The sequence below is a fragment of the Dermacentor andersoni genome, chromosome 6, assembly GCF_023375885.2.
Source record: "Dermacentor andersoni chromosome 6, qqDerAnde1_hic_scaffold, whole genome shotgun sequence".
NCBI lineage: Eukaryota > Metazoa > Arthropoda > Arachnida > Ixodida > Ixodidae > Dermacentor > Dermacentor andersoni.
Window position 1 is genome coordinate 133315884 of NC_092819.1, and position 7472 is coordinate 133323355.

The 7472-nt window shown below is 41.3% G+C and overlaps 1 long non-coding RNA gene across 1 annotated transcript; it reads right to left on the reverse strand.

Annotated features, from left to right (window-relative positions):
* Positions 1 to 712: 712 nt before the first annotated feature.
* Positions 713 to 4092, reverse strand: LOC129382635 (uncharacterized). The gene is made up of 3 exons (XR_008610675.2): positions 4026 to 4092; positions 1568 to 1642; positions 713 to 1025 (listed from the first exon to the last, which is right to left on the reverse strand). It is a non-coding gene; the product is annotated as an uncharacterized lncRNA (long non-coding RNA).
* Positions 4093 to 7472: the final 3380 nt, after the last annotated feature.

Sequence of the window (7472 nt, forward strand, 5' to 3'; positions counted from 1 at the left end):
TCTATGTATAGAATGTATACATACAATTTTATAATGTTGAATTGGATTACCTACAGCCCCATTATTCAATTAAACCTCAACACTTAAGGTGAGGTGGGCCATGTGAGGTAATGATCATGCTCATCCCTCTCAGACATTATGAACAACGACGCACAACAACGCCAACAACGTGTTTTGTGGACTACACAGACAAACAGCATTCATGCACGCAAGGTAAAGTGTAGCATCAAACACCACTATCGTGTTGGACTAAACTCTGAAGAAATCACACATTTGCCGCTAGCATCACAGCTAATTATCGTCACTCAAAGCCAACAGCATACATAGCTTCGCTTACATTGATTCCCACAGTGCCTGGGATCCGCGTATCTTTTTCTTCCTCCATGGTTCTTAACGCGTGACTGATATTCAGTTAAGTCAATCACAAAGTTAACTCCCACGCTGACGCATTTTCAGCCTGTTTTGTGAAATGGTAATCAGCAATTATTCTAGATATTTATATATACAAGTCAATGCTTCTCCGGATTATCCTGTTGTCTAAAAAGCATTCAAAAAGAACGTAGAAATCCGTGACACTTCCGCCAAGGTCTGTTTTCGGACACACAAATCCCCTACTGTTTCACTCTTTATATAGATATATGTTAAACGAGAGCGAGGGGCTTGCACCTAATATGAAAAATAGTTTCAACACCACTACTGGCAGGTCGTCTTCTCTTTACAACGTGCGGTTGCACGAACACTCAAGACGAACGTAGGATGAGCATGTCGTGATGTTCAAGAGAGCAATGTGCGTTGAGCTTAAGATATATCTGCTCAGCTGTACATTTAAAACTAGGAACAATGTTTTCGTCCTCCCCTCTTTAATACGGGCGAGCTCGTCTAACTGAGCGTGATAACATTGGCATGGTAAGAATCAGAATCCTCAACAGTCTATTTCTTGCGAACGCCACCTAGGCCTCCGACTCCTCCGACCCCTCCACCGAGACCGCCAGCGACAGCTTCATTTGGAACGATGACTGCCAAACCTGAAACATAGAAGAAAACAGCTTGAGGCTAGATAATTGCATTTGTAAGTGTCATCCTCCTTAAAAACAGTTAAGATCGTGCATAAGACTGGCCGCTAGATTTTCGACTTTCCACGGACAAGTACGAACTCATAAAACCTCATTCTCAGATAAAGAAATCGGAAAAAAATTGTCTAAGCGGAACTGATTATAGCTGAATAATATAAATAAAAGAAAGTGTTGATGCACGGCATTCCACGACGTTACAGTTTCACCGTCATCAAGACGAGCAGCATGTTTTAAGGGGTCTAGCCTGAGAACAATTTCTTTACGATGTCCTGTTCCACGAACGCCCAAAACGATCATATGACAAGCGTGTTGCCATTTTCAAGACAGCAACCTGCGTACAGCTTAAGCTATACCCGATCAGTTGAACTTCTAAAATGAGGAACTATGTTTTCCTCGTCCGCTCCTTGTTACAGGCGAGCTGGTCTAACTGAGCATGATGCCGTCGGGATGGCAGTAATCAGGATCCTCTGTAACTTATTTCTTGCGAACGCTACCTATGCCTCCGACTCCTCCGACCCCTCCACCGAGGCCGACAGCGGCGACTTCGTTTGGAACGATGACGATCAAACCTGAAACATAGAAGAAAGTAATTTGAGGCCGGATCAGTGCATTTGTAATTGTCGTACTCCTTTAAAAAGGCGTTAAAACGTCGTTTAAGACTGGCTGCTGGATTTTTTTGATTTCATGGACAAATACCAGCGTATAAAACAGAGGTATATTTTCTGATAAAGAAATTGGAAATAAATGTTTTAGCCGAGCTAGGTATAGATGAATATCATAAAGAAAAGAAAGCGTTGGAGCACGGTCTTCCACTCTGTTTCCGTTTTATCTTCGTAAAGATGAGAATCATGCAATAATGTACCTAGCCTGATAACAGTTTCTCCAAATAGCATGAAATTATTTTTTTGACAAACAAAATACGCCGACAGCGTTTCTTTTTTTTGCCCTGCTGATATTGAGCCTCATAATAAGGGGTTCATCCAGACACGGTATCAGAAAATGTGGACCACGAATAATAGCAATACCGAAGATCATGTTTTACCAGGCACCTGCATGTTTGATATTTTGGATGTTTATTTCATGTAGGTCACGTTTAATGGAGAGGTTTACGCATTGAATAGGGAAGCATTGACGGAATCCAGATGATTCATTGCTTCCCCTTAAATTTGCGGATATTTCTGCTGCACCAGAAAACGTTTACTAAGGATACCAGCGCCAAAAAAAAATTGGTTTCGGCTAGCTGTTTTTGCATAATGCCACGACGAATACAAGCACCTTAATCAATTTACGAAGGACAGTTAAATTTTAATCATAAATTTGAGCTTCATCTTTGCATGTATGGTTTGTTCTAGATTAAATTTATCGTAAGAAGTAAATCTTCAAGCTCTAGATTTTGATTTCATTACATAATACTTTCTTGGCAAATGTAAATTATATTTCAAGGTATGTCAATAACCATTGATTAACAACATTGTCGTGAATTAGGTTACACACGAAACAACATGCAGGGTGATAATTTTACGTTTCATGGAATTTTTATAAATCGTCTGTTACAGATACCATAATGCTAGGCCTTGAGCTGGATTGCACATAGACGCGGACATTACTGAACCAAAAAATTGAAACAAATATATGGCTATATAACTGAAATTCACTAATTAACATCCTAACTAATCTCTTTGCGGCATATATTGCAATTTAGGAATTGTAGTCTAGGAGATTGCCAGGCACATTCATTCGGAACGAATTTCCAGAATTACACCAATTTGGAGATATGCATAATCAGATTCACCATAGAAATGCACTGTTGGTCCACTGACTTTTTTTTTTACAAAACGCTCTTTTGTGCATTGAAGCACAGGAGTAGTGGAAACTCCCGTGTATTTCGTCTCATACTTTAGGAAATAATATCTGAAAACTAGTGTAACCGTCGAAATTTATTTCAATCGATATAAACTAACAGGCTAAACTCACAGGCTGCAAACTCACACGACAAACTCACAGGCTTCAATTCGTAACTTGCAATATGTGCAGTAAAATAAGTATTTGTAAAGTTAATTAATCAATAGTTGCTAATTATTTGAATGTGGGTTTTAATTTCTCGTGCTTGTAATGTCCGCCGCTTCAAATAATCCAGCTCAAGGACAACAATTATGCTATCTGCTACAGGTGATTTTTTAATATTACGTAAAAGGTAGAATTATCCTAAGGTAGAATTATCCTGTATATTGATGAAATGCTTGGAAAAGGCAATTGGGAAAATATACAAATAAGGAATTGCACATACTATATGTAGTTGACTAGCTTCAGTACTAAAGTGAAATGCGGTGGATTGGGTTTGCTTCTACGTTTCCACTGCTGTGATCTTATAGCACAATAAGGATGAAAACGGACAATGGTACAATTCAAGTGGACACATTAATTCTTCCTCTCAGTATTGAATCTTCTCCTCAGTATTGTCGTGGATTACCTGTAGTGCATAATACAAAACTGTCAAATACAGGATGCTTCTTTTCATTTTGGAACGGCTCTGCGCATTGCTTTTAAATAGATATCTTATCAAATCCCATTGAAAGAACGTCCCCTCTGTGAATATTCCAGCGGTGAATTTCAGTGCAGCTGCTGTAAATAACTAGGTCATTTACGAGTAGTGTCTTAGCAGTCACATAGATGTCATTGTTCACTTAAAAAAGACAAAGTCTTGCTGTTGAATTTCTGTTTGGTCTTGGCCGCAATGATCAAAAATAGAAAACGTTTAACTACCGCTTCCTTCACAAGCCGTAGAAATACAACTGCATGGAAAACCGAGAGCAGCTACAAAAATGTTACCATATTTCGTAATTAAATATTATTATAAGAAAATATTGCTGCTCCTTTGATGTAGCGAATGAATTTCTTTCTACTTGTAGTGAATAGTTCAGGGGTCTCTTAAACGCAATAACCAATCGCTACCTATTAAAATAGCAGCCATCACCCGCAGGTCCATTCCAAACAGGCGCTTCATATTGCCTTGCGCTGCAGAAAAATACATGGCGCAAGCAGATGAGTGCAACAGGTATATAGTAATCGTACACTTTTTTTTTACCATCTTACAGCAAAATCTGATAGCAATTTCGTATTTCTAGCCACATATTGGTGTGGATAACTGAAAACATGATTGTATTGAAACTTTTCTGCCGGAGAGATTGCACCGCTAGCGTGACACTGATCTCATCAAGATAAAATATTAAAATATTGTTCAACATTTAGGCGCACCACGTGCATTTTATAACTACATTATTGGAGTTAAATGGTAATATATAGCACACTTTCGTATTTTATTTTCCTATTCCAATTCCACGTTGTTTCATTCGTCTCCCAAACATATTTGTTCATTGAATTCTTTTTGAAGGACAGCCGTTTTTACGCCGTGTTCATTGTCTAAAAGAACGGTTGTCGCAGGTTCGATTAGGTCTAAACCGCTGTGTCAGAATTCATACGGTGTTACCGAACTTGGACCAAATCTCCACAATTAGTTTCGTCATTCGAGCAAACAGACGAAGTTTCTTCCTTCATTGTCATCTATCATAGTGTACAGCTTTTGTCAATATATGAGCTATAAAACAGAACTTCGCCTGGCAAGATATATTTATGACGTGTTTTCAACTCTAGTAGGATTCATATCGCTGTTAAAGTGTGCTATCCCGACTACAGAAGTTCCTAATTATATAAGGGAGTATAACCGATATTTTTCATTTTTGTCCGTAGAAAACATTTAAACCTAATGAGCGTATTCCGGATGTACACTGTTATTGGAACCGAGGTGCAAGTGAATGCTACCGTAAAAAAATGTGGACTTAAGATTACTTATCTAAAGTGCTAAACTCACCAGTAGGTCTGTCGAAGCGAAAATCTGAAACGCTGTTCGAAGAAGCCGTTGGAATGAATTTTTGGAACCTTCAGACCCTCTTTATACTGCATGCAAGACTTGCTGTCTATGGATTGAGTTACTGTGTCTGTAAAAATAAGCGAGAAAACTAGAACATCCTCCTGAAAGGTTGTTTCTGGTGGGCAATATGTGACAGTCCCATGAAATCCACAGCAATCATTGGATAAATTACAGGAAGGAGAACGATTTAAGGTAATAAAGTAATATTAGACGCATCACTAGTACAATAATAAAAAAAATGCCAATCCGGAACGGAAAATGTGCAATGATGAAGCATACCTTCCGGTAATTCTTGCTTGCCCTTAAAGCAAGAGCACACATAGACATAATTTACACGAGTACGCATTCGTGACTTTTTTGCGCACACAGGTAACATAAGCGTCTCTACCATCCTGGATACACATCCTGGGAAAGAAATATGAGAAAGAGGAATTAAAGGTGATTTGAAAAGACCATTTTTCATCATATTTAGTTCCTTGTTCTCCTGTTTATATTCCGCTTTGCTCTCCCTTTGGCGTAGCATGGACAAGCGGAGGGTTATTAAATCATTTGACATGTCTCACCTTCGCAGCAGACGCTAGCAATGCTTCTGGAAATTCTGATTAAATGCGACGCAAATTTCCATTTATATCACTTGTCCAAGTTCATGCACTGAGAGGTCGCAAACGTGCCGAAAGTGCTTGAAAACGTTGCATGGCCACGCATAAAGCTTTATTATGCGCAAATAAATCCATGCTCTCCGGCAGGTGCAAGTAGCCAGTGCCTGAGTGATCGGCGGCAGCCATCTTTTATTACGGGGCAGCCTGTGGCTATTCAGAAGAAAATTCCAGTTTTGTTCGGCATATTAATGCATCTTTAACGCGTAAACTTCTTTTTGACGTGGTGAGTGATAGGCGACGCGCCAATTGACGTCAGCAGTGGCTCTACAAAAAGCGAGCACCTGCATGAGTGCACCCAGACAGCACTCTAGCTGCCGCCCAATAAAGTACTACGCAGCCGTCTTATCGCTTCTTGCTTTCTTGAATCCCCCAACATCACAACTGGCGACGAGGGGCGCTATTCTGGACACGCATGGCGGCTACACGGCCGCCATAATCCGCCATGTTTGCTCTCTGATTGGCTGTCGAGAGGTCACGTGCTTTGAAATTTGAGCCGGGAAGCGGAAGTATTGCAAAATGCAATCTTGCGTTTTCATCAAGATGACGAAACGTGACGTGGAGCTGCAAATTTTATGGACTAGTACATTTTTTTGGTACTTGGCAGCTATATTGCGACGTTAGCGCTTCAAAAAGAATGTGAGCGGTAGCGTGCAGAAGCCAGTGCAATGCATCTGCAATTGCGCGAATATGTGGTGGCGATCCAAGATATGCGCCATGCCAGCTTGCTGATTGGCTGAAGGAACATCTCGTGAGGAGCGTCACAGGAAGGGCTGTTTCGTAAACGTCATTTTGACGATGCGTGACGTTGCGCTGGGCCGCCATTGCTGAGATTTTCCGCCATAATTTTTGCTGCGACGAGCCGCGCGAACTATGCTAATGAGCAACCATATGCAATGGCAGCCGAGAGGAATGCGTATCGCCACATTTTCCCCGTCGTTTGCCACCACGAAAATCTTTTGTTCATAACGCGTGCTCATAGTATTTGCATCGCTCTCGGGTGGTGTTGGCATTTGTGTTTGGGGCCATCATTTTTTTAAAAGAGCGCGTTTATACGAAATAATATTGGTTGAACATAGCAAACTTTCGGCAATGTTGTCCACTTTTCACTGCTGCATTTGTATTGTAATCAAGATTAATGCCTTTTCGCACAATCAAAAGTTATGACAACGGCCTCTTTCTAATTTATAAAAAGAAATGTACGCAAGGCGGCGCCTTGAAGTTTCCTCTCGCGATGTGAGTAACCACCGAAATGAACAAGAGATGGCAGCGCCGGCGCTTGCGTCGCTCTAATGGATATCTTTGGCGCGCGCAACGCTATCGGTGATATTCGGCCGTTTCTCAGCCAGCCGAGTCGGGCTGAGTCACTTAGGTTTCACGAGATAGCGATAACGGGGCCTAGAACGTGCGCGCATCACCACTGGTAGGTCGCGTATGTTGTCTCAAGCAAGAAAACAAGCGCGTTGGCGCCAACATGCGATGACTCAGTCCCTTTTCCGGGGACATGCATCCCAGCTATTGAAGCAGATGATGGCTTGTACGCAGCAGACGACGGAAGCGAGAAGCGTTTTCGACGGAAGAATCATACGCTTTGAGATAGCTGCTTTATTTTTACTGCGGAGCAAAACTGTTTTGCTTTACTGATAACGCTACATTCAGTGCCTTCATTTCAGTTTCTTAGGCGAAACGTCAAGTTGGCGTCACGTTACGTAAGCAAAACTTGGCCACCAGCGCCATTTTGTTTGCGTCGCGCCTACGTCACGCACCGAAGAAAATGGCGGAATGTCCAGAATAGCGCCCGAGGATGGCGGAAGA